Source organism: Podarcis erhardii (assembly GCF_964252035.2).
Source record: "Podarcis erhardii genome assembly, chromosome: 2".
NCBI lineage: Eukaryota > Metazoa > Chordata > Lepidosauria > Squamata > Lacertidae > Podarcis > Podarcis erhardii.
In genome coordinates, this window is record NC_138498.1 from 29,266,930 (window position 1) to 29,282,468 (window position 15,539).

Here is a 15,539-nt window from a genome sequence, read left to right on the forward strand (position 1 = left end):
ACTCAATGAGGATTTTCCAACATAAATTAAAACAAATTGCATTTTTATATCGCAAATAAGGGCAGTTTTATAGTTTTTATTGCATAACAACCATTAATGAAGTGCAGTTTCAGGAGGCCTTAATTGCTCAGAGACTAAAGTTCAATTCATATCTTCAGCGCACACTAGAAAGATGCAATGTGTCATTGGTCACGTATCTGGCATATTAGAAATGTAAATAAATTTATGGTCACTATTAGGAAAATGGGAGAGAAGGGGCTCTATTTATGCTATCTATGTATGTAAAAAAAAAAAAAGGTGGTTAAACAGAGCAGGAATAAAAACTCTGAGGAGAAAAACAAAGAATCAGGAGGACTTTTATAATACCTGCACCCACTGAAAAGGGCCAAATATATGCTCAAGACTAACAGCACATAGACTTTATCTTAAGGAACTGACACCCTCGGGAATTAGATGGAACTTTAGGACAGTTAAGGCAGGAATAGTTGGGTTTTTTAAAAACATGCTCTGCTCCCATTTGGCAAACTGTCTTAAAAATCTGAAGTATGGAGCAGTGACAGATTCTGGAAGATGTGGACAGTCTCCAGAATCCTTTCTTCTAGGTGAACCAATGACTCAATATGAGATGTGTATCCCAGGATCCTTTGCAGAGCCAAACAGTTATCTGGGTCCAAACTCCCAGGCTGTCCATAGTTAGGCAGCACCCAGGAGTTTAATTGCAGCATCCTCAGTGACCTTGTAAAGCATCTCTTGAACTTAAGAAGGTGTACTGTTGCAAGTATTGGGGACCTCCAGCCCATGGCAATATTTGACTCACCAGGCCTCCATTTGGCTTGAGATCCCATCTTCAAAAAAACACACGGCCACTTGCTCCAGTCGTGATGTACTATCAGTGGCGGAGCAAGACGATCGGGCGCCTGGGGCGGCATGCTTGCCCTGCGCCCAGGGGCAGGGCCAGCCGGGGCAGGATGCTCCATGGGGCCTCCGAGGAATCTGCCTGCCTCCTCCCCTCAGCTGCCCTACAGCTGAGGGGGAAGAAGAGTTTGGATTTGATATCCCGCTTTATCAGTACCCGAAGGAGTCTCAAAGCGGCTGACATTCTCCTTTCCCTTCCTCCCCCACAACAAACACTCTGTGAGTTGAGTGGGGCTGAGAGACTTCAGAGAAGTGTGACTAGCCCAAGGTCACCCAGCAGCTGCATGTGGAGGAGCGGGGAAGCGAACCCAGTTCACCAGATTACGAGTCTACCACACTTAACCACTACACTACACTAGCTCTCAATTTGGGCCACCGCGTCACGCCCAGGAGAGATCTGTGGCTCGGGCATGCTGCAGGCCCTGCAGTGAGTTGCGCCCGGCATTTTGTCACCCCCTCAGTGGTGACACCCGGGGCGACCCGCCCCCACCACACACCCCTTCCTCCGCCCCTGTGTACTATGTGTTGTGGGGCAGGTAAAGAAGCAGCTGGATTTGCTGCTCATATGGCTGGTTTCTGCTGAAAGCAGGATTGAACTTCCTGCTCGTCAGTCACTGCACAGGGAGTTTAATTCTATTTGGTTCAAGTGTGCAAGAGAGCTCCCAATAGGAAATTCACACACAAACCCTGAAGAAAGCGTGAGTGAATTTGTTATGTACTGAAGTTCTCACCCTGGGCCAGCAGAGGGGATACTGTAGATAATTTTCACTCAGCTCCACATATGCAAATAAGGAATTGAAAGTGACGTTCAGTGACTGGATAGTTATAGAAAGTTGTTACTGTTGCATTGTAGTGGAGCTCTATAAAAGCAGGCTGGCGGAACCCTTCAGTTCAGTTCAGTTCTGGCCTGTGAATAAACAAGAGCTGTTGAAGAATCGCTGTGTCGTCTGTGTTAAGTTGTGGGGCGATGAAGCTGGAGCCGGGTCTTCCACAAATGCTGGAAGAGGGCAACGGCTGAGGGCGTCGGCATGGCCCATCGATTTCCCCGGGCGATGGATGAGCCGGTAGTGGTAGGCAGCCAGGAAAACAGTCCATCGCAGCATGCGTGGCGAGAGGACCGGTGGAGTTGGACGATCACCGGCGAGGAGGCCCAGGAGTGGCTTGTGGTCAGTGATGAGGTCAAAAGTCCTGCCATAGAGGTATTCATGGAACCTCTTCACTCCAGCCACAAGTGCCAATGCCTCCTTGTCGAGCTGGCTGTAATTCCGTTCCGTCAGAGATAGTGTCCTGGAAAAGTAGGCGAGCGGTGCTTCTCTTCCATCTGGAAAACGGTGACTAAGGACAGCACCGATGCCAAAAGGTGAGGCGTCGCAGGCAAGGACCAGCGGCCTGGATTCACTGTACTGTACCAGCACACTGTCTGATGAAAGGAGAGCCTTAACCGCGTTGAAGGCCGCCGTCTCCCGATGACCCCAGGCCCAAGGCGTCTTTGTACTAAGGAGTCAGTGAAGAGGCTCAGCCACTGTGGCTTTGTGGGGCAGGAACATGTTATAAAAGTTCAGCAGCCCCAGGAACGCCTGCAACTCCGTCTTGTTCTTTGGGGTGGGGGCCTGCTGGATAGCGCGGATCTTGGATGTGGTCGGGTGAAGGCCGGAGGCATCGATAAGATAGCCCAGGAACTCTACCTGTGGAACGGCGATCTGGCACTTCTCCCTCTTTACCTTGAGCCCGGCTTCTTGGAACCTGGTCAGCACGGCACGGAGGCGCTCGAACAGCTGCTGGTGTGAGTCTGCAGACACCAAGACGTCATCAAAATATGGTACCACGCCCGGAAGCCCTTGCAGGAGACGCTCCATAAGGCTTTGGAAGATGCCAGGAGCCACACTCACCCCGAACTGCAACCGGCGGCAACGGAATGCCCCCCGGTGGGTGACGATCGTCTGGGCTTCAGCAGTGGCATCATCGACTGGCAGTTGTTGATAGGCTTGGGCAAGGTCCAGCTTAGCGAAGACCTTACCCTCACCCAGGGAATGCAGCAGGTGTTGGACAACAGGAACCGGATAAGCGTGCTGCTGAAGTGCCTTGTTGATCGTGCACTTGTAGTCAGCGCAGATTCTCACCGACCCATCTGGCTTGACAGGCGTGACGATGGGGGTTTCCCACTTGGCGTGGTCAACCGGCTCCAAAACTCCTTGGGCGATCAGTTTGTCCAGTTGTTCGTCCACCTTAGCCTTGAGAGCAAAGGGAACCCGGCGTGGCTTTAGCTTGATGGGGGCGACTTGTGGATCAAGGCTAAAGGAGATGGGCGTACCTGTATATTGCCCCAAGGTGCCGTCAAAAACCTCGGCAAAGTCTTTGACCAGACCCTCAGTCTCTGCGTTAGAGATGCAGTTGATGCCGGTGACTTCCAGGCCGAGGGCATCAAACCAGTCTAGCCCTAGGAGGCTTGGCCGCTGACCTTCGACCACCACCAACCGGAGCAGGCCCGAAAAATCCTTGAAGGCAATCCGGAACCGGCCAACGCCTACCACGGGAATGTCGTTTCCCTGGTAGTCTCTCAGGTGTACACGGTGAGAGTCGAGTTGCCTTTTGGACACTCTGGGTACCAGTCTTTTGATGGTGCTCCACGACACGATGGACAGGGCAGACCCGGTGTCGATCTCCATGTCACATGGAGCTCCTTCAATGAGCACCGTGACGTTCAGCTTGCGTCGCGTAGGCGAGTCGGTTTGGCCAATCGTGGTTCCAGACGGGCAGCGGCAGTTGGTGAGAGCGAAACAACTTTCCTTGGCAGACTGGAGTGAAGGCTTGGACTTGCGAGTCGATGAAGGGGGGGTGTCAGACGGAGCCGATCGGCAGACCTTAGCGATGTGGCCCCTTCTGGAACACTTCCTACAGATGGCGTCTCTGAATCGACACTTGGCACGGGAATGGTTGCCTCCGCAGCCGGCACATTCCGGTTGGCCCTTGGACTTCTGTTGGAACTTCCTGTGCTCCCGCTTTGTCTGGTGCACGTCATCGCCTTCACTGGAGGATGCCTCATCACTGCTGGCCTCTTCATGATGCACCGGAACTGGCTCCCTAGCAAGACGTGGGCTGCTGCACTTGCGGATCTCCTGGGCGGAGCGTTCAGCAGCTTCTGAGGCCACAGCCTCCTCAATGGCTTTCTGCAGCGTGAGGTCTGGCTTGGCGAGGAGACGCCGTTGCAGATGGATGTCCCGGACCCCGCAGACGATTCGATCCATCAGGGCATCGTCTAAGTCTCGGAACTCACAGTGCATTGCAGCCTGTCGCAGGGCGGTGGTGTAGTTGTTGATTGACTCCCCCTCTGCCTGGTTCCGGTGGTAGAACGCATGGCGGGCAGCAATCTTGGACGGCTTTGGTGCGTAGTGGTTGCGGAGCTTCTCTTGGATCGTGTCCCATGGTGTTGCCTGGACTGCTTCAGGCGCAACCAATGCTCGGGCCGTCTCAAACACCTCAGGCCCACAGAGGCTGAGGAATAGGCCCCGCTTACGATCCTTTGATACTGCTGTCAGCTCGTTGGCTTGGAGGTAGCAGTCGAACCGAGCGAGGTAGGAATCCCATGATTCAGAGGCTGGCGCAAACGGCGGTAGAGGCACAAGTGAAGCCATGATTCCGATGCCGGCGTGAAGGGCGATGGATGGAACACCGTGCTCTAGCCAGAACAGTCAGCTCTGAATTGGTTCTGTCCAGTGATTTCGCTCAGTGATTTCGCTCTGTGATTCAGCTCAGTGATTCAGCTCAGTTCAGAGGCTGGCCGCATCTGGCTGTGCTCTGATGTCCATCCATCCCACCCTCGTCGCCAGTGTTAAGTTGTGGGTTACATAGCAGACGACACAGCGATTTCTCCAAGTAGCTCTTTATTTCGTAAGCTGGAATAGAACTGACTGCAAACAGCTCAGCCGGCCTGCTTTTATAGGCAGCCGGCTGTCAACATTGTAACAACAACAGCCCAGAGTTCCCGCCTAAAATAACTGACGCGGACCTGAGGGAAAACTATCTACAGACCTGAGTGAAAACTATATACAGTATCCCCCTGCTGGCCCAGGGTGAAACTTCACTACATAACAGTCTGATATGTTCACCCACAACTTAACAGAATTCCCCATGGATCAGCTGATGCACACCCCTGTGGAAAGCACAAATCTGCACTGATTTCAGAATGAAAGCCGATTTACAATGGAGTTCAATCCCCATTGTTCACTATCTCCTCCCACCCCTGCTGCCCACCTTTGACAGGTGGGCAGGACCAACTGCCTTTCAATCACCTGACCATATTATGACACCAGATGATTGACAGGTTAGTGTTCCCACCTAGTTTTCAAACTGGGCCGGGGGGGGGGGGGAGAGATAAACATCTCGCCCACCAGGCCAAAAAAGATTCCCCACCCAAATGCTATTAGATTGGAGCAAACCGTTTGTCTAATCCACATCCTGTTTCTATCAGTGATCAGCCAGATGTTTCTGGGAAGCACCCAATATAGGCATGGAAGCAATAGCCCTTCCCTGTTGTGACTTCCTAGCATCTGTTTTGCAGAGATTTACTGCCTCGGAACACACAGGTTCCATCTAGCATTCACAAATAACTGCTCCTAATAAGTAAATGGTGCTTATAAAGCCCTAAACAAGTTGGGACCCAAGTACCTGAGGAGCCCCTCTCCCTGTTTCAGCCTGCCCATGTAATGAGGATCTTCTGAAAAGGCCCTACTCCAGGTCCTATCGCCAGGAAGCATGCATTTCCTGCTGGCGTGAGAAAGGGCCTTCTCTGTGGTGGTGCCCTGCTTAAGTAATGCTCTCCCCCCTGAACCAGCTCTTCATCCAGGTATTTGTGGGAGGTTAATACAATCACATGATGCCCAGGGTGGAAGCACCTGCCCTGTAGTATTTAAAGGCTGCTTTGATATGTAATTTATTGATAATTGTTTTGATTGTGTCATTTATTGTCTCTGCTCTGCTCTGCTTCACTATAGCTTGAGATTATATTTGATGTTACGGTGAACTCTGGATCAGTTATGATGGGAGACAGGTTTAAAATATCTTAAATAAATAAATAAATGTCCACTATAGTTTTTTGTTTAAAAGAACATGATCCTGCAACCCCCAAGCAATGTTAAAAGTCAAACAGACAGACAGACATAGAGATACAGTAGTACCTCGGGTTACAGACTCTTCAGGTTACATACTGTCAGGGGTTCAGGAGCAGAGACACAGGAGAAGGAGCAAATGGAGAGTGAGGAGGAGGAATACGAGGGGGGTGTAGGCAGTGACAGTGGTCAGAGAGAGTCCACGAGTCTCTCCAGCGAATCGGAAGATTCACAGAGAGGAGCGCCGATGGCCAGGGCAAGGGGGAAACCCCAGAAGGAAGGGGCCAGCGGGGACTCCCTGAGCAGCAGTTGGAAATCAGGACCAGCGTCCCCACCAGAGGGTAGTGGGGGGGAGGAGTCCCAGGCATCGGGACCAGTCTTCCCACCACCAGAGGGAGGAGATGAGTCAGGATTGGCCACGCCTCCATCGGAGAGCGGGGAAACGGTCAGGAGGCCAAGTTCAAATGTACAGGAAACGGTCAGGAGGCCAAGTTCAAATGTACAGGCGAGCGGCACAGCAGGTAGCCCGGATAGGGAGCCAGGTCCTAAAGCCCGCCGGAAGGAAGGGCAAGACCCAGGGGGGTCAGCGTCAGAAGAGTCCAGGAGGGAGGAAACCCCAGGGGGCAGAAGGACCCAGAGGAGGAAGGAACAGTGCAGGAGGTGGAGCCGGGCTAGGATCTTAAACTGGTGCGGAAGGGGGAGTGACTCAGAGGGGACTTCGCCTATCTAGAGTCTAGACGTAGGGTTGCACGCTCTGGCTTTAAGATGGTAATTATACTTCAATAAAGACTTTTGTACATAATAGCAGCCTGGTGTTGGTCCTCTGTGAGCTGGGACCTAGAGGCAACCCTGACACATACGCTTCAGGTTACAGACTCCACTAACCCAGAAATAGTACCTCGGGTTAAGAACTTTGCTTCAGGATGAGAACAGAAATCATGCTCCGGCGGCAGCGGAAGGCCCCATTAGCTAAAGTGGTGCTTCAGGTTAAGAACAGTTTCAGGCTAAGAACAGACCTCCGGAACGAATTAAGTACTTAACCTGAGGTACCACTGTATATACCTTTCCTGCAGCTTACAAAGCTGTATAAACCTATGTCATATCTCCTATTAGACTGCGACCCATATTTCAAGAAGTAAAAATAGGGGCACAAAAGGTGGGTTTTTTTAGGGGGAGGGGAATTGCCCAACTCAAAAAGTTGTTGAGAAAAATTTTCGAAATCCCCCCACAGCCAAATCGAAACGTATGGCAACCCTTTACCATCCTCCAGCCTTTCTCAACCTGTGGGTCCCCAGATGTTGTTGAACTACAACTGCCATCACCCCTAGCTAGCAAGGCCTGAGCTCAGGGATGATGAGAGTTGTAGTCCAACAACATCTGGGGACCCACAGGTTGAGAACCGCTGCAACCCAAACTTGGTTTTTTTTGGACTACAATTCCCATCATCCCTGACCACTGGTCCTGCTAGCTAGGGAAGATGAGAGTTGTAGTCCAACAATAGCTGGAGACCCAAGTATGGGAAACCCTGCTGTAAACACCTAAGTGGAAGTAACTCACATTGAACTCACGTTTGGGCTTTTACTGCCAGCCCTATCTGGTGCAGTTGCTTGGAAGCCGCAAGTGTCTTTTTGGCTATCCTTTTGTTGGTGCGGGTGGCGCTGTGGGTTAAACCATAGAACCTAGGATTTGCCAATCAGAAGGTCGGCAGTTCGAATCTCCGCGACAGGGTGAGGTCCCGTTGCTCGGTCCTTGCTCCTCCCAACCTAGCAGTTCGAAAGCACGTCAAAGTGCAAGTAGATAAATAGGTACCACTCTGGCGGGAAGGTAAACGGTGTTTCCGTGCGCTGCTCTGGTTTGCCAGAAGCGGCTTAGTCATGCTGGCCACATGACCCGGAAGCTGTACGCCAGCTCCCTCGGCCAATAAAGCGAGATGAGCGCTGCAACCCCAGAGTCGGTCACGACTGGACATAATGGTCAGAGGCCCCTTTACCTTTACCTTTCTTGGTAAAGGTTTGTATTAGCCACTCAGCCTGGGACAGCAGTGTGAACTCTCTCTTTCTCTCCCTCTCTCCTGCCCTGCATTCCACTCATTCCAGGACAAGCCAGCCCATGGTGTCAAAGCAGACAGGCCTCCTTTCCCTGCTGAATGTTGGTAAATAATGCTAATTGCCTCCAGTTATCCTGAAATACCAAACATGTGGAGGTAGCCAGCGGGGCCAGCCTAGCATCAAAGCCAGATAAATTTGCACCAGTTTCTGCTCCCGGACAACTGCTGCCTCACACAGAGGCTGCATCTCCCACTTACGCATTTATTAAATCAGGCTCCAAACATGACAGGTCTAATACCCATAACAAAACACAAGGAGTGTGTTATACCCCCACAATGTACAGTTGTGCCCATTCCATCACGAACCAACCGTGTTCAGCTTCGTGCCCGGTACATTATGTCCAATACATTCAACATAATACATTAGATAGATTACATTCAGTGCAATGCATTACATGTGACGTTGTACAAGATGCCCTTCAGATACAGCTTGTCCAATGAAGCATATGGAAATCATTCCTTTGCCCACATTTTCTGGGTGCTGACCATCAAATGGTAGCGCCCTTGAATTATGGGATCACTCTTTACTGCTTCCTACGGAAAACGATCGCCTGCCTTCGTTTCTGCGTCTGCCTCCGCCTCTCGTCTCTCATTTGTGTACACACCCAGGGAATCTGAACTAGGCTTGCCATGTCCTGAGCTTCCTATTACATTGGCCACGCAACGCATCAATGAAAAGAATCAAATGGACCACGAAAAAGGATGGCATACATATTTTTTTTGCATAAAATCTGCAGTGGTCAATTTGTGCGGATAGATGCAAATATAGAAATGATTGCTATTACAGTTTAAAGAGAGAGACAATAAGTCTCACTGTTGTAAACAAAATCTGCCCCTTTCCCCTTATGGGGTATCCAAGAGCCCATATAGAGTCCTTACGTGGGTTCCCTGTTGGTAGGAGAAAATAACAGAGGCCGACCAGAGAATATTGAGAAGCAAAGCAGCTAGTAAGCCTGATCTTTTATTATTACATCACCACAGCGGGGAAATCTGTGTGCTTTCACAGTCTGTGTGCTATCTATTGATGGGCCATGTTTTAAGGTCCTTGCTGCTCTCCCTTCTTAGGGTCCATTCCCTTTACACCAGAATTGTGCCAAATGGGGCAGGGATGGGGAACCTGTGGCCTGATGGATGTTTTGTTGGACTTCAACTCCCATCAGCCCCAGCCAGCCTGCCCAATGATCAGATGTGATGGGAATCATAGTCCAACAAATGTCAAGAAGAAGAAGAAGAGGAGGAGGAGGAGTTTGGATTTGATATCCCGCTTAATCACTACCCTAAGGAGGCACTGTGGGTTAAACCACAGAGCCTAGGACTTGCCGATCAGAAGGTCGGTGGTTCAAATCCCCACAACGGGATGAGCTCCCGTTGCTCGGTCCCAGCTCCTGTCCACCTTGCAGTTCGAAAGCAGGTCAAAGTGCAAGTAGATAAATAGGTACTGCTCCAGCAGGAAGGTAAACGGCGTTTCGCTGCTCTGGTTCGCCACATGACCCTGAAGCTGTATGCCAGCTCCCTCGGCCAATAAAGTGAGATGAGCACCGCAACCCCAGAGTCGGCCACAACTGGACCTAACGGTCAAGGGTCCCTTTACCCTTTACCTTTAAGGAGTCTCAAAGCAGCTAACAATCTCCTTTTCCTTCCTCCCCCACAACAGGCTTCCAACCCCTAAAACAGAGGATGCCTTCTAACAGAGGACCACGCTCTGTAAAGTGGGGCACACAGTCTCCTACTTCCTATATTTTGCTGAAAGCGCTGAGGCTGGGGATAACCTATTGGGTTCTCTCTCTCTCTCTCTCTCTCTCTCTCTCTCTCTCTCTCTCTCTCCTGACACCTAACTGGCGGGATCAGAGAGAAGCTTGCTGCACCCTGATGATATAATGCTGCTTCCCAGGAAAGCCAGTTTCCTACTTGAAGAACCATGCATGACCTACACCTGCAGTTCTAGAACAGTTGGAAGGCTTGCTTCTTAGTGTTGCTGACCCAGCGATGATCAGTGATCCCCTTTCAGTTTTGTGGATTTCATGAAGCATGAAACTTGAGGCAGTTTCATGGCGAGGGGTACGCTACATTCCCCACAATGACAAATCTGGGAATGCAACTGCCCTGCAACTCTGGAACAATTTGGTTTTTTGTTTTAAATAAAACCTTGATTTGTTTAAATGCTTTCTAGCATTAGTACCACTGTTCCTCAGGGTTTCCAAAAGAGCTTGGATCCTGTTTTTTTCTTTAAGGAATGGGGGGAGGTGATTAACCCTTTTAGGGAGGGAATGAAGAATCCTCCCTTACTTTTCCCTGGAAGGAGTGACATGACAGCCTTCTGCCCTCTGTGCACGGAAATGTCAACATGAAGGGAAGCCAGAGACTTTGTCTCTCTGCAGAGATTCTCCCAGAAGGGGGGTAAGTCCTGTAATGTTTAACATCAAAACAAAGAGGCCCTTCTCTGAGCTGCTGAAATGGTAACTACAGGGCCCTGTTATCTCTTCTCTGCACAGAATACCAGCCTCAGCAAGGTTGGCTGCTCGGCTTGTTTAATTTTTAACCAACTTCTGATTGCAGCTTTGGGGGGGAGGGGAGTTAAAAAACAACAACACAGGACTTAAAACTCCTTCCCCAAGACCGAAACTAATCTCCACACTCTGATGCTTGTGTTGCTATTTGCCTCTTTTAAAAAAGCAACAATTAATTTTGTCTTATTTTCCAAAATGGGGACCTTCTGAAAACATTCCAGAAGTGCAGCCATGTCTGCCACAAGAGAAAAAAGACAGAAACGTCCTGCCCCTTGGGTAGGTCCTTGTGTGATAGGTCCTTGTGTGATAGGGCTTAAATTGTTACTTACGTGAGTATGTTAAGCCATCAAAATGTATTCCAGATGAAAACTGCCCATTGCCCAGCGCTGAGGTTGGTCTTTAAAAGAGAAGAAAAGTAACAGCCAGATTGGAAAAGCAAAACAGAATAAAACAAACTCTGCTTCAAACCAATTCAAAATTCATTATGTGATGTTCTCCTGAAGCCTGACAGAATATATGAAAACTTGTCTATTTCACATTCTTCCTGATTTGTTCACACAAAGTTTACACAGAGGTTAGACTATGCTCGGTCTTTATTAAGCGTTGATTCTGACCTGCATGCATAGCTGAGCATTCATCTGATATGTCTGTTCAGTGGTTACACATCTTCCTGTTAATCATTTGGTCGCTCCTCACTTTTCAGTGCATTTCCCTCTCATTTTCCTATCTGAAAAAGTGCATTTTTTAAAAAGTGGATTTACTTTATTTATTAAATTTGCATACCACCCTTCATCTGAGGATCACAGGGTGGTTTACAGTATAAAAATACAAAAATACACAACGAACAAACAATAAGACAGTGTGTGTGTGTGTTTTTAAAAGGCCATGTTGTTGTTGTTTAGTCGTTTAGTTGTGTCCGACTCTTCGAGACCCCATGGACCAGAGCACGCCAGGTAAAGCGTGTGTGTGTTTTTAAAAGGCCATAAACTGCTTAATTAACCAAAGGCCTGGGAGAAGAGGAATGTTTTTGCCCAGCACCTAAAGATATGCAGTGAAGGTGCCTGGCAAGCCTCCACAAAGGGGGAGCCACTACAGAACAGGCCCTCTTTCATGTTGCCACCTCTCGTGGAAATGAGAGGTGATGAACTCAGGGTCTGAGTCGGTTCATATGGGGAGAAGTGGTCCTTGAGGTAGTACAGTGGTACCTCTGGTTACGAAATTAATTTGTTCCAGAGGTCCGTTCTTAACCTGAAACTGTTCTTAACCTGAGGTACCACTTTAGCTAATGGGGCCTCCCGCTGCCGTGCGATTTCTGTTCTCATCCTGAGGTAAACTTCTTAATCTGAGGTACTACTTCCAGGTCAGCGGAGTCTGTAACCTGAAGTGTTTGTAACACAAGGTGTTTTTAACCCAAGGTACCACTGTACGGTCTGAGCCATTAAAGGCTTTATAGGTAAAAACCAGCACTTTGAATTGATACCAGAAACTGATTGGCAGCCAATGCAGTCAGGCCAGGGTTGGTGTTATATGCTCAAACCATCTTGCCCCAGTGGGCAACATGGCCGCCAAATTCTGCAGCAGCTGAAGGTTCCAAACTGTCTCCGAAGGCAGCCCAATATCAGGGCAACAGCCCCATCATCCCCATTCATTGGGCAAATCTAAAGTTCTGGTATTCACTTGTCAGGGACTGAGCAGAGGAAGAATGGTGGAGACCGCCTGCCCAGCCTGACCCTTCCAGAGAAGAAGTAGACAGTCCAGAATTACAACAGGGGTTTGAGGGAGATCACAGCTCAGAGGAAGATGAGGTGAAAAGTTGGGAAATAATGGGAGAGGAGGAGGAGGCAGAGCTGGAGCAGCTGGCTGACACATTATCGCTAGAAACCATTATCCAGAGCCACCATCTCCCAGAACCTGGCGAGCCTTAAAAGTAGGAGAGCAAAGGCCTCAAAAGCAAAGGGCCCTCAGTGCCACCCGTAGAAGGGATGACAAATAAGGAAGTGGAAGAGAAGGAGAGGGGAGATTTACTCTGGGCAATGCCATTACAGTGGTACCTCAGGTTACATACGCTTCAGGTTACATACTCAGTTAACCCAGAAATAGTGCTTCAGGTTAAGAACTTTGCTTCAGGATGAGAACAGAATCGTGCTCCAGTGGCACAGTGGCAGCAAGAGGCCCCATTAGCTAAAGTGGTGCTTCAGGTTAAGAACAGTTTCAGGTTAAGAACGGACCTCCAGAACGAATTAAGTACTTAACCCGAGGTACCATTGTATTCCAAGAGGCAGCATTTCCAAGCCTCTCTCTGTGAATATTGAATAAAAAGCAGTTGGTAAGAACTTTTCCTGGTCTTATCCATTCCTGGCGACTGGCCGTGGGGTTTGGATCCACTGCCGCCTGACATCACTTTAGAAGCAACCTACGTAAGGCTAATTTGGGGGGGCTTAACTTGTTGCCCATTGTTTTCTTTATGGGACACCCTTTAGGTAAGGAGCGGAGGTCCCAGAGTAGCTGTCCATTCCCCACCATCACCTCCAAATGCACAGCCAGTGTTTCAGACCACAGCTGCTTGTTCCTCTGGACCACCTCTGATTCTGGCTAGCTTACTCATTCTACACACCGACTATTCTTACGCACAATTAAAAATGGGGATAGGTATGAATGCCAAAGGCATAAATCACGTTGCTGCTGCTTTTTTAAGGTAATTGTTTGACATGTGTTGATATAGCACTGCTATATATAAAAATGTAACCACAACAAACACTGGGGTAAAATACGCACACCCTGATCTAGCCCTAGCCAGGAACTAGTCATGCAGGACATTTGATGCCTCCAGGCCTGGATGTGCATCGGAAGAGACATCCAGCCACTTGGGGGGGGGGCATGGCGAACACGACAATACAGATGGGGATTTGCATCTAATTGCGGAAGAGGAAGCCTTTAAACTTGGCTGAGGAACTTCCTCTCCCCACGGAAAGATCACCCCTGACTTGTGGTGTTAGGTTGCCTTTCATTTTTAATTGCTGCTCTCCACTTGTGAGACATAATGTTGAGAAGTGGCTTATAAATTTCTTAAATTCACACTTCACGGAAAGCAAGGCTGGGGAAAGATACAATGTCCGCACTTCTGGGTGTGTGTTTGATTTAGGCCTGCCGTTTGTGATCCACCACGTGAGAAGGAACATAGAAAGCTGACATACCAGGTTAAGACCTGTTTCTCCATCTAGCCTGTTATCATCACTTCTGTGGTCTCGTGTACAGGTGATTTCCTATCCCTTCCTATCTGGTCTTCTTTAAACGGGAGATTCCAGGGATGATCTACCAGTGAGCCATGCTCTCTCCTTGTTTCCATGCATAGATCTTATTATATCAGAACCATGGGTGGCAGATGCAGATGGAGGATATAAGGAGAAAATGTATACAGTGGTACCTCAGGTTAAGAACTTAATTCATTCTGGAGGTCCGTTCTTAACCTGAAACTGTTCTTAACCTGAGGTACCACTTTAGCTAATGAGGCCTCCCACTGCTGCCGCGGGATTTCTGTTCTTATCCTGAAGCAAAGTTCTTAACCCGAGGTACTATTTCTGGGTTAGTGGAGTCTGTAACTTGAAGTGTCTGTAACCTGAGGTACCACTGTACTCCTGCTTGCTCTATCTCTTCCTCCTCCTTCATCGCCATCAAGTGTGTGAGTAACCTATAGGAACCATGGTAGTTTGTGCGGGTATATACACTCATATCTATACAGTATATGAAATTATATAGAGCTGCCATATGTCCGGATTTCCCGGACATAAACGGGATTCGTCTGTCAGAAATAACGTCTGGGCAGAATTTCCAAAAATCGGTAAAAATGTCTGGGGAAACCCGGGTGTATGACAACCCATGTCATAAGTGTTGTTGTTTTTTGGTGAATGTACAAAAAAAAAATAGCTCAAAAACCGCAACAGGTAAAGGTAAAGGGACCCCTGACCATTAGGTCTAGGCGTGGCCGACTCTGGGGTTGTGGCGCTCATCTCGCTTTACTGGCCGAGGGAGCCGGCGTACAGCATAGCCAGCATGACTAAGCCGCTTCTGGCGAACCAGAGCAGCACACGGAAACGCCATTTACCTTCCGGCCAGAGCGGTACCTATTTATCTACTTGCACTTTGACATGCTTTCGAACTGCTAGGTTGGCAGGAGCAGGGACCAAGCAACGGGAGCTCGCCCCGTTGCGGGGATTCGAACCGCCAACCTTTTGATCAGCAAGCCCTAGGCTCTGTGGTTTAGACCACAGCACCACCCATGGTCCCAAAAACCTCAATAGTATTGGGAGGGGGGAAAAAAAGATCAACAACTTTTGTTTCCGGATTTTCACTTTTTGAAATATAGGAATCCTAAATTATGGCTGTGTACACTTTGTAAAGCGCCCACCCCAAGAATCCTACAGTTCCCAGAATTCTTTTGGGGGAGGGGGGTGCTTGAAAATGCGCTTTAAATGCATGGCATGTACACAGCTGCGGCTCCAAACATTCTGTGCCCCTCTCCAAACAATCTGTCGCACCGTGGTGTGACCAAGAAACAAGACAGAAGCAGACCTGCTTCTCAGTAAGTCACACGGGGAAGGGAAAAGTTTAGCCTCCATCCCACATACCCCAACATCCTCCTACATGAAAGGGTGCCTTTCACTCTTGTGTAGGAAAGCAAAGCTTTGGGGAGAGGAGGGACACTGATGTGGGGAGGGCAAGACTTGACTGCCTCTCCCCATGACCAGTGCAGAGGCTACTGCAGAAGAAGGCAATGCACCCCAAAACACACTGCATGCCACTGGGGTGCTATACACAATCCTACTCTTCTAACATGTGACCTCTCCCTCATTTCTCACCACCTGTTTCTCCTTTAGGTAAAAGACTCTGTTCAGACTGCTTTTTATT